Genomic DNA, 21,788 nt, shown 5'->3' with positions numbered 1-21,788 from the left:
AGAGGCTTGGTCAGCGGCCCGGGCCTTCCTCGGGCTCCGCTCAGCTCTCTCTTCCTGCCCTTGGCATTGGTCACCCTCAGCTGCCTGCAGTAACGGTTGCGGATGGACCAGCAGATACTGGTCCACCGTGGTGAAGTGCTCACCGCTATGTGTGCACACGCGTGTGTGTGCGCGCGCGTGTGTGTGTGAGCATGCGTGTGTGTGTGCGCATGTGCGTGTGTGTGAGAGAGAATCCAAGCCGAGTGACCTTTCCAAGGAGGACTTGCCTTTTCTCTGAGCTTATTTGGTGTTAAATATCCTTCCTTTTATGAAGTGCTACTTAAAATAGAAGGTAGGATTAACATTTTTTTCTTACCTGGCATAATTAAAAATTGGGAGGCCTGTATTGTTGGTTGTCAAAACTTGAAATTCCAGCCCTCACTGGCTTATGAAAGAGACTCTGAGAGTCTGAGTCATTCTTTTCCAGAAGTAATTCTAAACATAATCCAAAACAGTAACTCTGGATTTGAGAACCATGCCAGGGATCTATTTATTTAGCAAAACTAAAGGTAATCGGAAGGATGCCTTAAAACTCCTCAGAGGAAGTGTGCTACATAAAACCAAAAATACCCACCACAGCAATAGCAATGGTGACCACCGGTGGGTCCTGACTGAGGTATTCAGTGAGCAATGCGCATACACTGAATTTTTGGTGTCATGAACTCTCAAGCAATACGTAGCGTGGTTCGTCACGAGTGCCCTGATGAGGACAGTGATGCTCGGAGAGGTCGGCCTGCAGTTAGTAAGAGGCGAGTGAGAACTTCCCAGGTGTCACACTTGTAAAGAACCCCACGGGCCAGTGCAGGAGATGTGAGTTCAATCCCTGGGGTGGGAAGATCCCCTGGAGAAGGAAATGGCAGCCCCCTCCAGTGTTCTTGCCTGGGAATTCCCCTGGACAGAAGAGACTGGCGGGCTCCATGGGGTGGCACAGAGTTGGATACGTCCTAGCAACTAAGTGTGAGTTAGAACTCAGACAAGTCACCCCGAATCCTTCATTCTCAAGCTCCTTTCTGTAGCCCCTGGGGGCTCCCTCCATCACCCCCTGTGGCCATCTGGGCCCCTCACCCTCTGCTTCTGGGACTGAACTTGCTGTCTCTTTAGCCTGAAACCCTTGGTTCCAGGGAGTTCTGTCGTTCCTCCGGGTTCTCTAGCCACCCCGTCCAGAGGTGCCCCTCAGCTCCCCCACCCAGTGACCCCAACCCCTGCCTGCCTGCCTTCCTTTTGTTGCTTCTATTCCCCTCTGTCACTGCAGTGGGCTTTTATGTGAAAGTCCTCTTCTCATCTTCCTCCCTCAGTCGAGTGTAAGACCCACAAAGGCCCTGCCTCCATGGCCAAGTCCAGTGCCTGATGTCCCTTAGGTTCTCCGTGAATGTTAACTGAGGGAAGAATGGACGAAAGGGTGCCTGACCCCCAGGTGGTCCTGCCCAGGACTCTGCTTATTGCTGGAGTCGTAAGAGTTGAGAATGGGTGAAACCGGTGCAGACTTAATTCTCCCTTGCCCCGGAGGTGGTGTGTGCATGCTCAGTCACTTTAGTCATGTCTGACTCTTTGCGACCCTGTGGACTATAGCCCGTCAGGCTCCTCTGTCCATGGGGTTCTCCAGGCAGGAATAACTGGAGTGGGTTGTCATGCCCTCCTCCAGGGGATCTTGCCCACCCAGGGATTGAACCGAGTCTCCTGTGTCCTCCGCATTGCAGGTGTTGTTTACCGCTGGGCCACCAGGGAAGCCCTGTGTCTGTGGTAGGGTGACCTGAATCTCAACATCTATAGGATATTAGTCCTTCCGTGATCTTGTATTTACTGGGTTGCTTCAGCTTTCCATCATTCTGGACCACTGAGTGGGAAGTACTAACAGGGCCCCAGGGACCCCCTTGTACTACAAGCATCGTTCTCCTGTTCCGTATAGTGCAGCAGTTGTACAATTTCCCTCCAGAGTTAAGACCAGTCCTTCTAGCTGATAATTCTCCTCTGGCAGCTGGGTCAGGGGCCAGAAGAGGTCAAGGGGACCGTCTCCACTGCCAGTTTGAAAGTGAAAGGGTTAGTCACTTAGTCGTGTTGGATTCTTTGTGACCCCCAAGGACTGTAGCCTGTCAGGCTCTTCTGTCCATGGGATTTCTCCAGGCAAGAACACTGGAGTGGGTTGCCATTTCCTTCTCCAGCGGATCTTCCTGACCCAGGGATCGAATCCACGTGTCATGTCTTCTGCCTTGGCAGGTGGGTTCTTTACCATTAATGCCACCTGGGAGTTCACCTCTGTGAGGTTTGAGGACAAATGAGATCAAATCCCGTCCATGGCACGCTTCCCATCCCCAGGCCTTAGTCTGCACCAGACCGCCTCCAGCGGACTTCTGTTTCTACCACCTTCCAAGCAAGAAAGTTCAGAGTGCAAAACACCCGGTTTGGGCTCACGGACTGGGCTTCTCTTCAGAATGGTCACTGAGCAGCTTTCAGGAAACTTTAGGAAGCTAGTTGGAAGCAGTGCGGTATGAAGGGCTCATCCATCCCTGCTCCTGAAGCACACATAAGGCTTTCACAGGGGACAGTGGAGTGAGTCTCACGTGTGCCTTATGGGAAGGACAAAGCTGCTTTTGATGTTTCCGGAAAGGAAGTAGACGTTTACGCCGAAGGCATGCATTTGGTTTGGTCATGGCAACTAAGCTACACTCCTGAGAACCATCACTTCTTGTTGTGACTTAGAACCGGAGGCATTTCCGGTTGAGTGGGAAAAAAGTATGGAAAGGCGAAATGTCCAAGGGGCGCGTCCTGGACGCGTGGTACCTAAAGGGGTTGGGAGCAGATGTGTGCCTGAGGAGGGCGGGTCAGGCAGGGGTGCTGTTGGCTTGGACACTGGCTGGGGCGGAACGGGATGAGACGAAACCCAGAGGACGTCTGCCCAAGCCCGTCTCACACTTTGCCTTTCTCCTTGAGAATGGGATTTCCTCAGTTTACATGAAATAGAGCCTTTAGTTCTCTAAGATGAGAGACTCGCTCTTAGGAGGGGCTTACATTGAAGGCACTTATCTGAGATCCACATGGAATCACAGACCCGGGAGCTAAGCCTGGTGCCATGACATCCTTTCGTCTGACGGGGCCCTATTTCTGTCACGCCAGCAGCAGGCTTTGATGTTGTCAGTATCATTTCTAGTAGGACCAGAGTAGCTTCCTATGTCAAATCTTGTTTAGAAAACAAGAGAGCCATTTTCATGGGAAGGAGGCAAAGAAGCAATTTAAATAAGTCAGGACATCCACCCTTTGTGATTTGTGCAGTTGTTGTTCAGTCACTAAGTCGTGTCCACCTCCCTGTGACCACGCTTTGTGATTTGTGCAGTTGTTTAGTTGCTAAGTCCAGCTCTTTGCAACCCCATGGACCGTGGCCTGCCAGGCTTCCCTGTCCTTCACTATCTCCTGGAGTTTGCTCATATTTATATCCATTGAGTCAGTGATGCTATTTATCTCATCCTCTGTCGTCCCCTTCTCCTCCTGCCTTCAATCTTTCCCAGAATCAGGGTCTTTTCTAGTGAGTCGGCTCTTTGCATCAGGTGGCCAGAGTACTGGAGCTTCAGCTTCAGCATCAGTTCTTCCAATGAGTATTCAGAGTTGATTTCCTTTAGGATGGACTGGTTTGTTCTCCTTGCAGTCCAAATGACTCTCAAGAGTCTTCTCCAGCTCCACAGTTCGAAAACATCAGTCCTTCGGTGCTCAGCCTTCTTTATGGTCCATCTCTCACATCCATACCTGACTACTGGACAAGCCATAGCCTTGACTGGATGGAGCTTTGCTGGCTAAGTGCTGTCTCTGTGTAGTGCTGTCTCGGTGCTCATTAACTGCCAGCCATTCGGCTGGAAGCCTGGTTGCACAGATTGGCTCATATCAAGCTTTTGTGTAAAGGCTGTTTCATCCCCTGAAGGAAGCCCTCTTTCAGCTGTCCCCTCCTTTAGTTGCTTCACGCCAAGGCGAGGACAGTTATTCAGTTAATCGGGTTTGTAAGAGAGCTCACTGCGGCTGCTTTTGCAAGTTGTGAGTCTTGCAGTTATTGGTCAAGCCTCAGGTATGTGTGCTCACACACAGACACACAGATGAACACACAGACACACAGCTGTATTGCACAATCCAGAAAATCCCCCAGTGTAAAGACAGCAGGACCTGGGCACGGCTGGATCGCTGCCCCCTCCATGCCTTCGGCCCCAGCTCTGCGATCCAGGCCCCTCGCTAGGACACCTTTTGGGTGTAGAGAGCTCTGCCTACTTAGGTAGAATTCTCCAAACCTGGTTACGACCGGTTCATGTAGTTCCTACTATTTAAGCACGTTCATTGGCACTTCTAAATGCAAATCAGAAAGACAGCCCCACCCCCCAAATCCATTATTTATTCCTAAGCACTTGCACTATCAACCAGCTACATACTGACATTCATGTCCTAGACCTGAAAATGGTCCTGAGAAACACTGACCAAGAGGATAGGTGTGTAGACAGAAGACACAGAAAAAGACACGGTCTTCTGGACTCCTGGCCTGGATTCCTCACTTCTAGATGTCCCTGGTTTTGAGACTCACTGTCTCTAACTCAGGCTTCCCAGCTGGCTCTGGTGGTGAAGATCCCACCTGCCAATGCAGGTTAGATGTAATAGACCTGGGTTCCATCCCTGGGTCGGGAAGATCCCTTGGAGGAGGGCATGGAAACCCACTCTAGTATTCTTGTCTGGAGAATCCCAAGGACAGAGTAGCCTGGCAGGCTGAATCTGTAAGGTTGCACAGAGTCGGACACGACTGAAGCAACTCAGGACGCATGTGCATGCACATGTGTGCATGTGTGCATGCACACACACACACACGTCTAACTCAGGAGCTTTATAAAAACTCGTCAGATATCCCTAATGAATAAAAATACTTTCACTGAATATATTTACACTCCTTCTTTCAGAATGGATTTAAGAAAGATCACACAAATATAAGTAAAAACAAAAAGACAGAATTTGTTTTCAGAGTAAATGGATAGAGAACATGGGCTAAAGTAAGAACTTAACAGGCAGTGAAAGCAGGGGTGAGGTTTGTATGTCGATGTATATATTTGGAGAAGGAACTGGCAACCCACTCCAGTATTCTTGACTGGAGAATCCCATGGGCAGAGGAGCCTGGGGGCTTTAGTGTATGGGGTTGCAAAGAGTCGGACATGATTGAAGTAACTTAGCACATATGTATATATTAACGCAAACTTTATATCCTGCACAGTTGCAAACAGTTTGGGTCCAAGGTGTCCGCAGGCTGTGTGAAGGCGATGCCTTAATCAATACATGCTCCAGTGTCGCCAGGATTAAAAGAAAACATGTGGGAAAGATGGTCCAGCTCTTAATTTTGAGTCTAGAGAAAAATGTGTCTCTTGGTTTGTCATCGGAAGGTAACAGGGAAGTCACATGAAAGCACTCAGCCAGTAAGACCACCAGATACCCTTGGAAGCCCTGACTTCCACCTGTTGTCCTGGAAATGCCACTGGCTATGCTTCTCCTTCTCAAGGTGTAGAGATTAAACAATACATCACATGTGCTCTGTCTACCATCTGTATATAACTGTCACGTATCATCTATCTTTCCATCTGTCTGTCTATAAATCTGTTGTCTATCTACCTCTCATTTATCACCTATCATCTGTATCTATCTTTCCAGCTCCGTTTTTATCTACCTACCTGCCTCTCATTTATCTATCATCTCTCCCTCTGTCATCGGTATCTATCTTTCCATCTGTCTATCCATCATCTGTCTACCTATTATCTGTCTTATTTGGTGTGAATAGCTGTATATCTAGGTCTGCATCTCACAGGGTTGGGCTGTTTCTTATGTTCATGGTTGCAGGTCAAAGTATCATTCAGTGGTGTCACTCTTAACAAGATGAACCCCAGACAGGGGACCCAGTTCAATGGCTTTTGTTGGCTCAGCTTAATTTGGAGGTTGACTGGGAGATGTTTCTCCAAGTATGATCAGAACCACCTGCATCAAGGTCACCTGGGAGACTTAGGATGTGAAAGTGCCCACCTCCAAATTTTCTGAATCCAGGTATGGAGTGGAGGATTCTACATTGTTAGCACATTTTTGGGGGTGATTTTCATGCCTTATAGGGTTTGAGGAGCTCTAGACTAGATAGAAGATACTAAATAAATTTTGAGCTTCCCAGGTGGTGTAGTGGTTAAGAATCCACCTGCCAATGCAAGAGACACAGGTTCAATCCCTGGTTTGGAGAGATCCCCTGGAATATGAAATGGCAATCCACTCCAGTACTCTTCCCTGGAGAATTCCATGGACAGAGGAGCCTGGTGGGCTACAGTTCATGGGGTTGCAAAGAGTTGGACGTGACTGAGTGAGTGAGCACGCATACACACAAATAATTTTGCTTTAATACACTTTCATTTTTTTTAAATAAAGACATCATTTGGGAAAGGGAGTTGGCAAAAGAAAGAATTGTCCTAAAGCTTTTCCCTTCAGATGTGTTTTGGGAGTGGTGGTTGGCCCGTGTCATTGGTTGACATGATAAATTCTGTAAAGGTCTTGGGTGAAGGCGTTCACTGGGAAATCCAGGGCCACTCAAGGCACAGAGTGCGATGTGAGAGCTGAGGAAGAAGCCCCGCAGCCCTGTTCGTTGGTGACAGCCCCGAGCTCCATTCAGACCAGTCAGATCAAGTGCGGTACTTGCCTGCGCTTTACTGTGTTCCCATCGACAGCATCGACAGCTCGGGGACAGCCCGGGAATCTTGGCTCCTGGGTGTTTCCGGTTCTGCTGCACCGAGGCTGTGACCACAGATGGATGTTCAAAAGCAATGGGTTCTCTCGCACACTGGAACTGGTGTGCTCTGGGGAACATAAGTTTCGTGCTGTCTGATGAAGCCTCAGCATCAGGATACTGTCCTTCCGTGTGCCGAGTGGCCTCCCGCGGTCACGGTTTAGGTTTTGACAGTGTCCTTGGCGACGTGCTAAGCAAGAGGGCTGGCAAAGAGGAAGGCACGGTCTTTACCCACTTTTCTTCAAAGTTGCAAAATGCAACAGAACCTCTGGTTTCAGCAGCTTACATCATTTTGAGAAGATTTCCTCCTTTTTTTTGTTGTTGTTTTTAGTCCCCAAAATGGGTGCTGAAGCCTGGGGCTTTTCAAACACTTCTGTTTTCATTGTCTAAATATTCACCTTGAGCACAAATGCTCATGGGGGTCAGAAGTCTCAGAGGGAAATAGTTGCCACATTGGTCTTTGTTTCCCCTGTTTGCTTTTTAAATTTCATTTTTAATTGGAGTATAATTGCGTAACATTACTGTGTCAGCTTCTGCTCTACAACAGTATGAATCAGCTGTATGTATACATATATTCCCCTCCCTCCTGAGCCTCCCCACCACCCCACCCCACCCCATCCCGCATCTGTAGGTCATCACAGAGCACCGAGCTGAGTTATTCACCTTTTAACAAAGTTCGCTCTCTGTACTCATTCATTTATTCATTCACTGAGCACGTGGAATATTCCAGTCACCAAGAATAAAAGCTCTTAGGAGATTTAAAACCCCCAGTCCCTGGTCCCCAGACACACGTGGCTGGAGCTTCTCCCATCGTGTCGTGCTCAGGCCCTCCTTGCCGGGTGACTTCTACTCAGCGTGTGAGGTATCCACCGAGTACTTGTTATTCTTGTACTAGTCACAGAGGAAATGACCGAAGCCTGTGAGAAGCAGATAAGACCCGGCCGCATGAGGTTAAGTCATTCGTGGAGGGGAGAGCATGATTAAGAGCTCAGATGAGTGATTCAGACACGTGTTTCCAAATAGCTGGGGAACAAGATGACCGTAAGCATGACCGTGAGGAACAGCTTCCTTTGTCCCCTCGTGATGCGCTTTCCGAAGCCCCGCCACCTCCACCGTTTCCCTCCGCCCTAGCCCTTCCCCCAGTCGTATCTTTCTACTCCTGTGCTGCGTTGTCATCTGTGTCCTCTCCCAGGCGGTTCCCTCCAATGGAATGTCCTCCTGCTCCCCTGCTAACAAGTCCTTCTCGCTTTCCAAGGCACCTTTGAAACCCACCCTCTCTAAGAAACCACCCTGGATCTTCAGGCACCTTCATTGCTTCTCTGACGACGTCTTAGCAATCCCTACATCACACTTGATGTGTTTTTGTATTATAGTCTATAATGCATGTGTATACTAGATATAGTGTTTAATTCCATGAAGGATTTGACATGCCTTGCAGACCAAACTACTGATCATCACGTGAGCCAAACTACTCATCAGTTAGAAACTGGGGACCGATACTAAGGCAGTTGGGCTTCTCAGGCGGCTCAGTTTGATAGAGAATCCACCTGCCAATGCAGAAGACTTGGGTTCAGTCCCTGGGTCAGGAAGATCTCCTGGAGGAGGAAGGAAATGGTGACCTACTCCATTTTTTGGCCTGGAGAATCCCATGACAGAGGAGCCTGGCAGGCTACAGTCCATGGAGTTGCTAAAGAGCTGGGCAAGACTTTGCAACTCAACAGCCACAGCTAAGGCAATTATGAATATTAATGGAAAACCAAGGTCACATGAAGGAACAATGTAGCTCTTTTGGCCACAAGTTTGGCCAAGATGCTGTGGCTTAGTTTCTAGAATAGCATTGAGCTTCCTGGTGGCCAACAAAAAAGATCCATAGGGGAAATAATATCTTTTATCAGAAATAAATTTCACAGGGAAGGGAATGTTTTTCCTGGTGCAGAATCCTAAAAGCAGAATCTCTGGATATTATATTTGGGCTTAACTCAGACATGGGAGAAGGCAATGGCACCCCACTCCAGTACTCTTGCCTGGAAAATCCTATGGATGGAGGAGCCTGGAAGGCTGCAGTCCATGGAGTCACTGAGGGTCGGACACGACTGAGCGACTTCACTTTCACTTTTCACTTTCATGCATTGGAGAAGGAAATGGCAACCCACTCCAGTGTTCTTGCCTGGAGAATCCCAGGGACAGGGCATCCTGGTGGGCTGCCGTCTATAGGGTCACACAGAGTCGGACACAACTGAAGTGACTCAGCAGCAGCAACTCAGACATGAGCACCTTCCTTGTGACATCCTCTATGGACAGAGGGAGTTATGTTAGCAAACAGCTCAGTGCAGACAGAAGGCATATGCCAGTGTGAGTCTTTGCTAGTCTGGTTTCTTAGAAAGTCAGGATTTTGATTTCTCAAAGTGGCAGAAAGTTCCTATGGCTTGCACAAGACCTTTTCTAAAGATGACATCTCCAAGCTCAGGTTGAAAGTAGATGAATAACAAGCAATGGAAGAAAATACTCTCCAAGTCCAAATGGCCAACGTTTTATTACAGTGTACTCAGCCATGAAATTAAAAGATGCTTTCTCCTTGGAAGAAAATCTATGACAAACCTAGGCAGTGTATTAAAAAACAGAGACATCACTTTGCCAACAAAGGTCTGTATAGTCAAAGCTATGCTTTTTCCAGTAGTCATGTACAGATGTGAGAGCTGGACCATAAAGAAGGCTAAGTGCTGAAGAATTGATGCTTTCAAAATGTGATGTTGGAGGAGACTCTTGAGAGTCCCTTGGACAGCAAGGAGATCAAACCAGTCAGTCCTAAAGAAAACCAAGCCTGAATAGTCATTGGAAGGACTGATGCTGAAGCTGAAGCTCCAATACTTTGGCCACCTGATGCAAAGAGCCAACTCATTGGAAAACACTCTGGTGTTGGGAAAGATTGAAGGCAGGAGGGGAAGGGGACGACAGAGGACAAGATGCTTGGGTGGCATCACTGACTCAATGGGCACGAGTTTGAACAAACTCTGGGAAATAGTGAAGGAAGGGAAGCCTGGTGTGCTACAGTCCATGGGGTCAGACACAACTTAGCAACTGAACAGCAACAATCTTTTTAAAGGTGGTTATTTATAAGCCTGTGTGTTCTATTAGATTGAGAGCATCGTGAGTTGGTGATAATGTCTTTTGCATTCTTCACTACCAGACAAAGCAGCGAACTCGTGGCCCACATGCAGAAGTCAGTAAGCATGCATCAGTCGAGGTAGTGGGAATCCACCTTTAGTTAGTTGGAATCAGAGGATCACAGGGGATGCATTTGCAAGATTCTTGCTGATCTTCATTCAGCTCTTTATTAGTCAGGGTTCTTCAAAGAAGCAGAACCAGTCTCTCTCTCTTTCTCTCTCTTACCCTCTCCCAGTCTTTACTCAATCTCACAGTTCAAAGGCCGGCATCTTTTGGAAGCACCCTTGCAGATTAGCCCAGAAATAATGTTTAATGAAATATCTAGACATTCCACAATCCAGTCAAATGGACACATACTCTTAACTATCATTGAAAGTGAAAGTCACTCAGTCATGTCTCTCTCTTTGTGACCCTGTGGACTATACAGTCCATGGAAGTCTCCAGGCCAGAATACAGGACTGGATAGCCTTTCCCTTCTCCAAGGGATCTTCCCAACCCAGTGATCAAACTCAGGTCTCCCGCATTGAGGGCAGATTCTTTACCAGCTGAGCCACCAGGGAAGCCCAAGAATACTGAGGCGGGTAGCCTATTCCTTCTCCAGTGGGTCTTCCCAACCCAGGAATCAAACCAGGGTCTCCAGCATCCCAGGCGGATTCTTTACCAGCTGAGCCACAACGGAAGCCCTATCATTAAACTCTTTTAAAATGTATGTATTTGTCTTTTTTTTGGCTGTGCTGGGTCTTTGATGTTGCATGTTGGCTTTCCCTAGTTGCTGCAAGCAGGGGCTACTTATAGTTTCAGTATGTGGACTTCTCACTGGAGTGGCTTCTCTTACTGCAGAGCGCAGACTCTAGGCACGCGTGTCTCAGTAATTGTAGCCCTTGGGCTCAGTTGCTCTGCGGCACATGGACTATTCCAAGACCAGGGATCAACCTGTCTCCTGCACTGGCAGGCGGATTCTTTAGCCCTGAGCCGTGAAGGAAGTCCCATAAAACTCTTAAATGTGAGAAAATTGGGCCCTGGGGAAGTGAAATAACTTTGCCAAGGATACATGTACAGATGGGTGAGATCAGAGCCAATCCTCAGGCCTGTACTCAGTGATTAAGTATCTGTTGGTGAAGCAGTTCTTTTTTAAAATTAAAGTATTATGGGGCCTCGCTGGTGGCTCAGGCAGTGAAGAATCTGCCTCCAATGCGGGAGATCCAGGTTCAATCCCAGAGTTGGGCAGATTCCCTGGAAAAGGAAATGGCAACCCACTCCAGTATTCTTGCCTGGGAAATCCCATGGACAGAGGAGCCTGGTGGGCTACAGCTCATGGGGTTGCAAAGAGTCAAACGTGACTGAGTGACTAATACTTTGACTTTTTCCTAGTCAGTTTACAATACTGTGTTTGTTTTAGGCATGCAGCATAGTGGCTCAGTATTTTTACAGGTTGTGCTCCATGATTAGATTATTATAAGATAATGAGTATTATTCCCTATGCTATACAGTATATCCTTGTTGCTTATCTACTTATATATGCTAGTTTGTATGTGCTAATCCCACAGCACTAATTTGTCCCCCCCTTCCCTCTCCCATTTGTTAACCACGCATTTGTTTTCAATAAACTACACGTTTTTCTGCTTTACTTTGTCATGCCTCCAAACACTCCCAAAGATCTCTCCCATTATGTCTGCATTATGGAATGTGTTTCTATAAGCTTCTGGTTACAATTTTTTATGCTAAGTCAAGCAACTATAACCCAACCAACTAAAATTTAAATCCTAAGGTCCCAGTTAATATATGTTTAAACTGCGAGCTGAATTGAGGCAACTGTCATTGGGTTCTATGCGGCTGAAATAATAAAAAACAGAAATGGTGACCGTCTGCCAAGGGCACACCGCTGTCAGCCGCTTGGCCGTGTTCTTTGTTGAAAATGTATTATCTCATTTAATGGTGGAGATAACAGGAAAGATGGTAAAGGACAGCAAAGCCTGGCGTGCTGCAGTCCATGGGGTTGGTTGCTAAAAGTCGCACATGCCTGAGCCACTGAACAACAACAATCTCATCTGAATTCCACAAAAATCCTATGGTGTAGGAACTATTTATTATTCTCACTTTATAGATAAACAAACTAAAACTAGGGAAGTAAGATGGTTGCCCAAGATGTCCCAGCCGATGATGTGGAAAGCCAGAATTCTGACCCAGTTCTGTCTGAATCCACAGTCTGAGCTCTTACTCGGACACTATTAATACATGATCAAAAGTGTCCAGGAAGAACACAAGAAAGTAGAATGATGGAATAAATTTGTTAAATTGTTGTAGATTCTGAAATGGCCTTTTCAAAGATGTAAGTAGTAAGTCATGGAGTAAAGTTGATATTCAGGATTGTCTATGATGTTGCTCAGCTCTGAACCTTTACATTTCCATGATGATAATGATTTACCTGTTGTTGTTTTTTTAAACCAAGAGAAGAATCTAATTAAAAATAGCTTTGATTTAGCAAAAATAGCTGGGTGGATGTTCGTAAATGTAGAAAAAAAGTAAGACAGATGATGTCCTTTGGGCTTCCCAGCTGGTGCTCGTGGTAAAGGATCTGCCTGCCAGTGCTGGAGGTGTGGGTTCCATCCCTAGGTTGGGAAGATTCCCAGGAGGAGGAAATGGCAACCCATTCCAGGTTTCTTGCTTGGAAAATCCCATGGACAGAGGAGCCTGGAGGGCTATAGTCCATGTGGTTTCAAAGAGTTGGACATGACTGAGCAACTGAGCGTGCACACGCGATGTTCGTTTGATTCATTGTACTTAGGATACCCATGGGATACCTACAAGGCAGTTCAGTGTGTCCTGTGGAGCATAGCGTTAAAGTCCTTTATCAAGGATCATACATTTCATACATTTGAGTTCTAAACTATGCCTTTTCTAGCTCTGGAAAGTCATTTAATCTTGCTGAGCCTTAGTTTCTGTGCCATCAAAATAAAGATGGTAGTTTGGATTAAATAAGACGCATGTGTGAAGTGTATAAACAGTGCTTGGGATATGGTAATGCTTCCAAAAATTGCAGCTCTTCTTTTCATATTTCTTCAGGCATTTGGGAGACAGCCCTACATTCAAAAGATAAGCATTTATTATGGGTTGAATTTTGCCCCTACCAAAAAAAAAAAAAAGATACATTTACATCCTAACTTCCAGTGCCTTGGAACGTGACCTGATTTGGAAATAGAGTATTTTCAGATTTGATCAAGTTAGGATGAGGTCACAAGGGTGGGCCTGATAGAATGACTGGTGCTCTTATCTGAAGGGGGCATCTGGACCCAGACATACACAGAGGGAAGGTGATGTGAGGATGCAGGGAGAAGCCTATGTAAGGATGGGGGTAGAGATTAGAAGGGTGCAGCTGTAAGGAACCCCGAGGAGTGCCACCCACCCCCAGAAGATGGGACGGGAAATAAGGATTCTGTTCAGAGTCCCAGAGTGAGCTTAGCCCTCCTGACAGCTAGATTTCAGACTTGTAGCCCCCAGAACTATGAGGAAACACATTCCTATTGTTTTAAGCCAGTTGGTGTGTGGTTCTCTTGTGGCACCCCTTGAAAACCAATACAGCATGCACGCTGTAGTTGGAACACGAGAATCTAGATGGCCAGGGGATATCTATGGAGTGAGGAGAGTGGAGGACAAAACTCCCGGGATACCAGTATTTAAAGAGGAGCAAAGAGAGACAGCCCAAGCAGGGAGAGACTTTTAAGTGGAACAGGTCACGCCATTTCTAAAACATGATGAGCATATGCAGTGTTTTCATGGAGTACTAATTAAGAGGAGGAAACAGGAAAAAAAAAAAGAAAAACAAAATCTCCAAGCTAGATAACCCACTTTAGGAAGAGCTGAGAATGACTATCCCATTGAAATATTTTGGCATGTCTGAATGTCAAAGATATCTTTAGAGCCCAACAAAAATAATGTAGTCATGTATTTTTTGAATAAAATATATGATGGAATTTTTGATTCGCAGTGAGCTGAAAGTAGGCACACCTTTTTTTTTTTTTTTTTTTACAGTTCTTTGTGCTCTTCCCTAGGGTATTGAACAATCCATATGTACAGTTAATTTTTGACAGTCGATTATTTAATCCACGAAGGAAGTGGAGCATAGTGTGAGCTAGGTTGATGGCTGCAGTGAAAAGGGAAAAGTTTGAAGGTAGATGAATAAAATTTGTGCAGAGAAGACTCTTGGTTCTAGTAAACCATTGAACTTAAAAGGGCCTCTCGCAGAGTCCCTGGAAATGATGCATAAAATCTAACAGCCTTTTGAATGCACAGCTGAACTGGGAAGAAAGTCAGCAAGTTCCTTATGGACTAAAGACAAGGCAAAAACTGAGAACAGGGCAGTCTATTCGTCCCATTTGTCTCCTGTTATCTTAGGTGCTTTGGGTGGGGGTGGGGTTCTCATGTCTATAATACAGTTATTTGGGTTCTAAAGATCAATTAGGGACAGGAGATTACATCTTGGACTTGCAAAAGCAGGGGTTGGACCTCCTAACTCATGCATACGACTGTCCCCAGTCTGAGAAATTAACCATTGAAAAGTGGTTATGGGCTAGAAATAAAGACAAAATCTGGCTTGAGAAGCTCGCCTTCAATTCAAGCTTGACAGAATTCCTACAGATAAAGGCCTGCAAAAGATGATGCTGCAAACCTAAATTATGAAAACAGGAAGCATCTATCAAGACCAAGATTCAGCAGAAAGAACAGACAACGTGATTCAGTTCAGTTCAGTTCAGTTCAGTTGCTCAGTCGGGTCCGACTCTTTGCGACCCCATGAATCGCAGCACGCCAAACTCACGTCCATTGAGTCGGTGATGTCATCCAGCCATCTCATCCTCTGTCGTCCCCTTTTCCTCCTGCCCGCAATCCCTCCCAGCATCAGAGGCTTTTCCAACGAGTCAACTCTTCACATGAGGTGGCCAAAGTACTGGAGTTTCAACTTTAGCATCATTCCTTCCAAAGAACACCCAGGACTGATCTCCTTTAGAATGGACTGGTTGGATCTCCTTGCAGTCTAAGGTACTCTCAAGGGTCTTCTCCAACACCACAGTTCAAAAGCATCAATTCTTGGGTGCTCAGCTTTCTTCACAGTCGAACTCTCACATCCATACATACCACTGGAAAAACCATAGCCTTGACTAGACAGACCTTTGTTGGCAAAGTAATGTCTCTGCTTTTGAATATGCTATCTAGGTTGGTCATAACTTTTCTTCCAAGGAGTAAGTGTCTTTTAATTTCATGGCTGCAGTCACCATCTGCAGTGATTTTGGAGCCCCCCAAAATAAAGTCTGACACTGTTTCCACTATTTCCCTATCTATTTCCCATGAAGTGATGGGACCAGATGCCATGATCTTCGTTTTCTGAAGGTTGAGCTTTAAGCCAACTTTTCCACTCTCCTCTTTCACTTTCATCAAGAGGCTTTTTAGTTCCTCTTCACTTTCTGCCATAAGGGTGGTATCATCTGCATATCTGAGGTTATTAATATTTCTCCCATGATTAAACCCTCAGTAATGTTAGATAATTAAAGTATGATATAGAGAATATAGAGTAAGTAGATTTAAAAAGTGACTAGATACCTAAAGGGCTTCACTGGTGTCTCAGAGGAAGAGAATCTGGCTGCCAATGCAAGAGATGCAGGAGACAGGATTCAGTCTCCAGGTTTGGAAGATTCCCCTGGAGAAGGAAATGGCAACCCACTCTAGTATTCTTGCCTGGGGAATCCCATAAACAGAGGAGCCTGGCAGGCTGTAGATCATGAAGTCACATGAGCTGGACATGGCTTAATTTCTAAACAACAGATACATAAAAGAGGGAATAAGCAAAGAGAGGAAAAAGATTATGGAAAAGAATGGATGAAGGAGAAATAGAATTCCTAGAAACACAGGAGAGTATTCAAAATTCAGATCAGAGAATATAAAAAACTCAGTAGATGGATTAAACAGTTGATATGAAAAGACTGAGAAGCGAATTAAAGATTGTTTTCAGAGTGTCGCACAGGGACAAAAAGGGGACGTTTAAGAAGAAAAATCAACGGTTGGGAAGCACTCAGCGTAGACCTATTAGGAGTTCTGGAAAGAGGGAATAAAGAGAATGGATGAGATGCAATACTTGAAGAGATAAACAGCTAAGAGTTTCCCCAAATCGATGAATAAAACCATTCTCCAAATATAGGAAACACCGTCTAGAGAAGGATGAAGAAGAATTCATCTTCTCTAATCACGTTACCGTGAGACTGCAGAACACCAGAGACAAAACTTTAGAGGCAAATAATGAGAGACAGGGACTTTCGCTGTGGTCCAGTGGTTAGGACTCTGTTCTGAGGCTCTGAGTTCCATCGCTGGTCAAAGATCTGAGATGCCACATGCCACTCGATGTGGCAAAAAAAAAAAAAAAAAAAGACCACTTAGCGAACTCACTAATTACCCCTCTATAAAAAGAAAGAAGACAGACTATCAGAAAATAACGCCAGTTATAAGGACAGCAAACCTCTCAATAGCCAAACAGGGCACAGAGGACAATAGAAGGAGATTTCCAGGAACTGGGAGAAACTGAGAAAGCTCTAGGTCTATTCTGATCTCTTAACATCCTTTTTCCTGCCACAGACTCTACTGAATAAAAATATTGACTGACATTACTATATAAGCATAGCGATGAATGACTGGTGTTAAAGGTTCCTAAATACCTTACGTTCTCTGGGCAAAGGACATTTGGGGATTAAATTTTTATTTTGTATAAAGATTAAGAAGTGAAGAAATTGGAGTAGAATGTTAAACACCCAACCAGTAGAGAAACAAACAAAAAAGAGCAAAGAAAAATAGATGAACTCAATCAGATACTTGAAAGGAGAAACAAGAGATACGGCAGTCACAGAAAGCGTGAAGTGTTAGAGGTCAGATATACCAGTAACAATAAATGTATGTAGATCAAACTTGTCATTAAAGACCGAGAATGATAAAATGGATTTTTTCAAAGTACTCCAGAGTTAGCTATGTACTATTTACAGAAACATCTGACACAGACAAGGAATCCCAGTAAACAGACGGGAAAAGATACACTAGCCAAATTGCAGTCAAAATAAAGCTGGCAAGAATGGAAACAGAAAGCATTACTGGAGAAAACTGATAGTCACCACATGATAAAAAGTGTTTACATTTATGAAGAATGTACGGTAATAAAGCTGAATGTACCTAATAACATAGCCTCAAAATACATAAAGAACTACACAGAGAAATAGACCAGTTCATTTTAGTGAGAGATTTTAATTTGCCTTTCTCAGCTTTTGATAGATCAGTGACATGGCAATTATGTGTGAATTACTAATTTTGATCTAGTGGTTATTTATAGAAACCTGTACTCAATGATTAGAAGCCTTCTTTCTAAGCACTCGAAGGGCATTTGCAGAAATGGACCATGCCATAGGAGTAACAACCATTATTCAAAAAATCAGTATCATATACACCTCATTCACTGACAAAAGTACAATAAAACTAGAAATCAGTAATTATCAAAACAGTGACTGAACCACATTCATCGTTTGGAAATGAAAAGATTCAGAAGTAACCTTAACTGTAGGCTCTTTTCTTAAGCTCAAATTTCAATTTCTTGAGGCTCAAATTTGAGCCAGTTCTCTTTTTCAGGCTTCTTTATAAATGTAAGATTTGTTCTGATGAGGCGGCAAAATACTAAATCTTATTTTTGCAGGCTTCTGAGTGTCTAGAACAGCAGACTGGCAGCCTCGCCAGGGTCTGGTTTTATAAACAAAGACCTCACAGGCTTGTGATATGACTTAGAAATGTAATTTATTTTTGTTGGTATTTTTTCATGACCATGGGTGATTTTTCTTTCTGGAAGCCAGTATTTTACATTGATACTGTTCAAGAAAAATGACACTCAGGACTTATCACCAATTTGGTTCATTGTCGGGTGGGGCAAGTGTCTCAGAAACAGGATGCTTGCCTATATGAGGTATTTTGTTTCAAGAAGGCACCGTGTGTCTTCAGCAATGCAGTATCCTTTTGCTTAATTTAAATATCTACTTAATATTTTCCTGGCAGCAGTGGAATTCTATTAAGTCAGAATCCAGTTTCAGGGAAATGTAAAAAAAAAATTTTCAACCCTAATCCTACCCACTGCTTGTCATCCCCTCACCCCTCACCACTCCCGCCTAAACAGTGCAAATCTGCTTTGCTTTTATTTATTGTTTTAATCTCCGCTTACTGAAATAACATTTGTAAAACTTTTGTATATTAACTGTGTCATCTAAAATACAAATAAGAGGCTGCAGAGAGAGAGATGACTTTCTTTTTTAACCCTGTACCACAGGGATTTACCAGTTTGATGTCCACGCGTTGTGGAGACTAGACATAGATGTTTTCAAAACAATTGAACTGGAGGACTGAAAACAAGGCAACTTATCTCTAGCGGCTCGTGGTTCCTCTGCCAGAAGTACCTCCTAAAGCTTCTTAAAATGAAGTGATAAATCAGACTTTTGTGTTGAAAGGAAGAGGCTTCCCCTGTGATAATAGACTGTTTATTTCAATTTAGCAGAGTTTGCAGTGCAGAATCCAGTGCGTGGATGCATTATTGGTCTGTAATGTGTTATTGTTGGCAAAGTGCTTGCACATACATTATCTCATTGACTTTTCTCTTCCCCTAACATTTCACTTAATTACCCACAGAAAAAAAGAAAACCTCTAGAGAGGTTGACTTTTGCATCTAAGAAATGGTTGAATCAGAACCCAAATATGAGTGTTCTGGCTCCTGATAAAACCTTTTATTTGATCACCAAATTTGCTATGCTGGATGTGAATTAAGACATTCTTTGATTCTTCAGGTATTTTCAGTGACTCTGGAATTCCTAGATCATAAAGTCCAACCTTCTTAGCAAGATCTTCAAGGTTCTCTTTGAAAGAAAGAGAAAGTGAAGTGGCTCAGCTGTGTCCAACTCTTTGCAACCTCATGGACTGTAGCCCACCAAGCTCCTCTGCCCCTGGGATTTTCTAGGCAAGAATACTGGAGTGGGTTGCCATTCCCTTCTCCATCTGTCATCGTACTGCGGTCAAAATCCTTTTTGTTCATGCAGGCTCAAGCCAAACCCTTCTGGTGAAACTCCCCCTCTGCCCGCTTTTTTTTTTTTTTTCCTGTCCCCTGATTGGGATGAATTGCTGCTTCTCTGTACTTCCACATCCTGCTTGGATAACACAGATTTCATTCCATTTTGGGGTCATCTTCATGGCTACCTCCCTCGGTAGATTGTCGGCATCTTTGTCTTGGCCACCTCTGAATCCCTGCAGTACTTGTGTATATCGTAAATGCTTAGTTAAATTCAGCTTAGTCTAAGGACTAAGACTGTTGGTCTTAAGACGAAAGTCCTATTGGTCTGTGGAATGTACACATTGTTTTATAAATGTCTACCGACAGTTGACTAGTAGTAAAGAAGGGTAAGGAAGATGTGGTACATACATGCAATGGAATACTGCTCAGCCATGAACAGGGCAAAATCATGCCATTTGTAGCAACAGGAATTCAACTAGAGAATGATTATACTAAGTGAAGTAAGAATGATAAACATCATATCACTTATATATGGAATCTGAAATATGACACGAGTGAATCTATCTAGGAAACAGAATCAGGGACATGGAGAACAGACTGGCGGTGCCATGGGGCGGACAGGTTAGGGTGGACTGGGGGTTTGGGATTAGCAGATGCAAACTGGTATATACAGAGTGGGTAAGCAACAAGCTCCTACTCTGTCGCACAGGGAGCTATATTTAATATCCTGTGATAAACCATAATGGAAAAGAATATATGTGTGTAGAACTGAATCACTGTGCTATGCAGCGGAAATTAACACAACCTGGTAAGTCAACAAGACTCCAATTAAGAAAACAATGCCATTATAAAAAAAAGAAAAGAAACCCCAGGCTCAGTGATGAGGTTAGGAGACAGGTTCTGAGCTGCACCACTCCCTGGGGGGCAGAGGGTGTGCGATCCACCCCTGAACAGAGGCAGAGGTGACCCTGGGTTGGGGCTCATCCTGTGACCCCTCCCCTTTCTCCTTCATACGCATAGTTGGGGGTCAGGGAAAGAGGGAAGACCTGTTGAATCTTGTGGGACCTTGCGAGCTCCCTTCTGTGATGGCAGGGTGGGGCGGAAATAAGAAAACGTGGCTGATCCATCATGGGCCATGGAGGAGACCTGGAAGCCTCTCTCCTGGGTGCTCTGTGGAGCTGAAGGGTGAGCTGAGACCCCACACACTGACTTGAACCCTAAAAAAATACCCTTTTACAAGAGCAGCATCCATGTCTGGCCCAGGGAGCTTGGGGAAGCCCAGGGTGGGCCCTGCCGTGGGCAGGGACAGCGCCTCCCGTCTTGTCCTCACTTCCCTGCCCAGGGAGTCACTATCAGCTCCTAAACCTCGGGCGTGTGGAGGACAGATACCCAAAGGAGGTGGTGAGTGTGGGCGAGGGTGCAAGAAAGACGAGTCTTCAACCGGCGGGAGGTGTGTGGGCACAGACGGGGTGTGGGTTCACGACATGACAGCTGGGTGTGTGGAGATGGCAGGTCTGGGGGAAGGAAAAGCTGGGAGCGATGCTTAGGAAAACCATGGGGCCTGGGAACCTGGGGCCGTGTGCTTGACTGAAGAGTTCGGACTTGATCCTTGCAAACAGTTCTCTGTAGAACACCCATAGAGGTGGTCTAGAGTAACGGCGCCCCAGAGACAGGTTGGAAAGGAGTGTCCTCATTTACTCTATCAAGCGGTCATATTTTCATATTTTGTTTTTAATATTCTTGGCTTCTAAATGTATAGGGCAGAGGTGTGGAGATCTAATTCCAAAAGTATATAGAAGTAACCTGACTTGGTGTAATTTTGTTCTTTTCCAATGAAACAACTCCCATGAATGAACTGGATAAAAAATGTATTAAAATTTTATGAAAATGTCACAAAAACATTTTAGCAAATGTAAATGTGCAGTCCTTTATGGGACCTTGTTTTGATTTTGAAACACAGAGTATATATATATATATATATTTTATAAGTAACTGTTTAACCAAAGTATCACATGTTCATTGTAGAAAAAAAGAGAAGATAATGTTGAGTGAAAAGAAAAAAAATTTAAATCTCCATTGCCTTTTGCTCAGATGCAATAATTGCCATATCAATGCCTATCTCTTGAAAATTCTTTCCAAGGATATATGTGTATTTCTTTGAAGAATATAATTATACGACCATAATGTTTTCAAAAATTTTAATCTATTTTGAACATTTTTTATATCAGTAACTACATTCAGCCGTGTAATTTTTAGTCTCTAAATATCACAAGAATGTTCCTAAATGTACAGCAACTTAACTCGTTCTTTTTTGTGTGGGACATTTAGGGTGTTTCCAATGTTTGGCTATTATAAACAGCACTACAAAGAACATCCTTGAAAATAAATCATTACGTACTTCCTCTATGATTTCCTAAGGATGAATTTCTAGAAGTGGAATTTTTAGTTCAGAGAATACACACAGTTTTTAAAAGGCATCTGAAAAGTACTGCCTAACTGATGACTGGGAAGGTTGTAGGAATTTATGCTCATGCCAGCAGGACAAGAGAAGGGCCATTTGACCAATCTGAAGCCAGAATTTTAGTGGTAATTGTGCAGATCAAAGAGAAATTGGCCTCCGGGGTCTTGCATGAGATTCCCTTAAAAGGAAAATTGAAAGAGCCATCGCAACCTTGAGCTTAGCGAGGGAAACCCATTAACAGGCACACCAAGGGGTGCTGCAGAGAGATTGGCCTTCTTCTGGCTGTC

At 44.6% G+C, this 21,788-nt stretch overlaps 1 protein-coding gene across 8 annotated transcripts in view; it reads left to right on the top strand.

Moving 5' to 3' along the window:
• ERG (ETS transcription factor ERG) overlaps positions 1-21,788 on the top strand; it is a 316,287-nt gene that overhangs the window by 264,868 nt on the left and 29,631 nt on the right.

This window comes from Bos taurus, chromosome 1, assembly GCF_002263795.3.
Source record: "Bos taurus isolate L1 Dominette 01449 registration number 42190680 breed Hereford chromosome 1, ARS-UCD2.0, whole genome shotgun sequence".
In the NCBI taxonomy this organism is placed as follows: domain Eukaryota; kingdom Metazoa; phylum Chordata; class Mammalia; order Artiodactyla; family Bovidae; genus Bos; species Bos taurus.
Note: the sequence above shows the minus strand (reverse complement) of the source record. Positions and strands in the feature narration are given on the sequence as shown.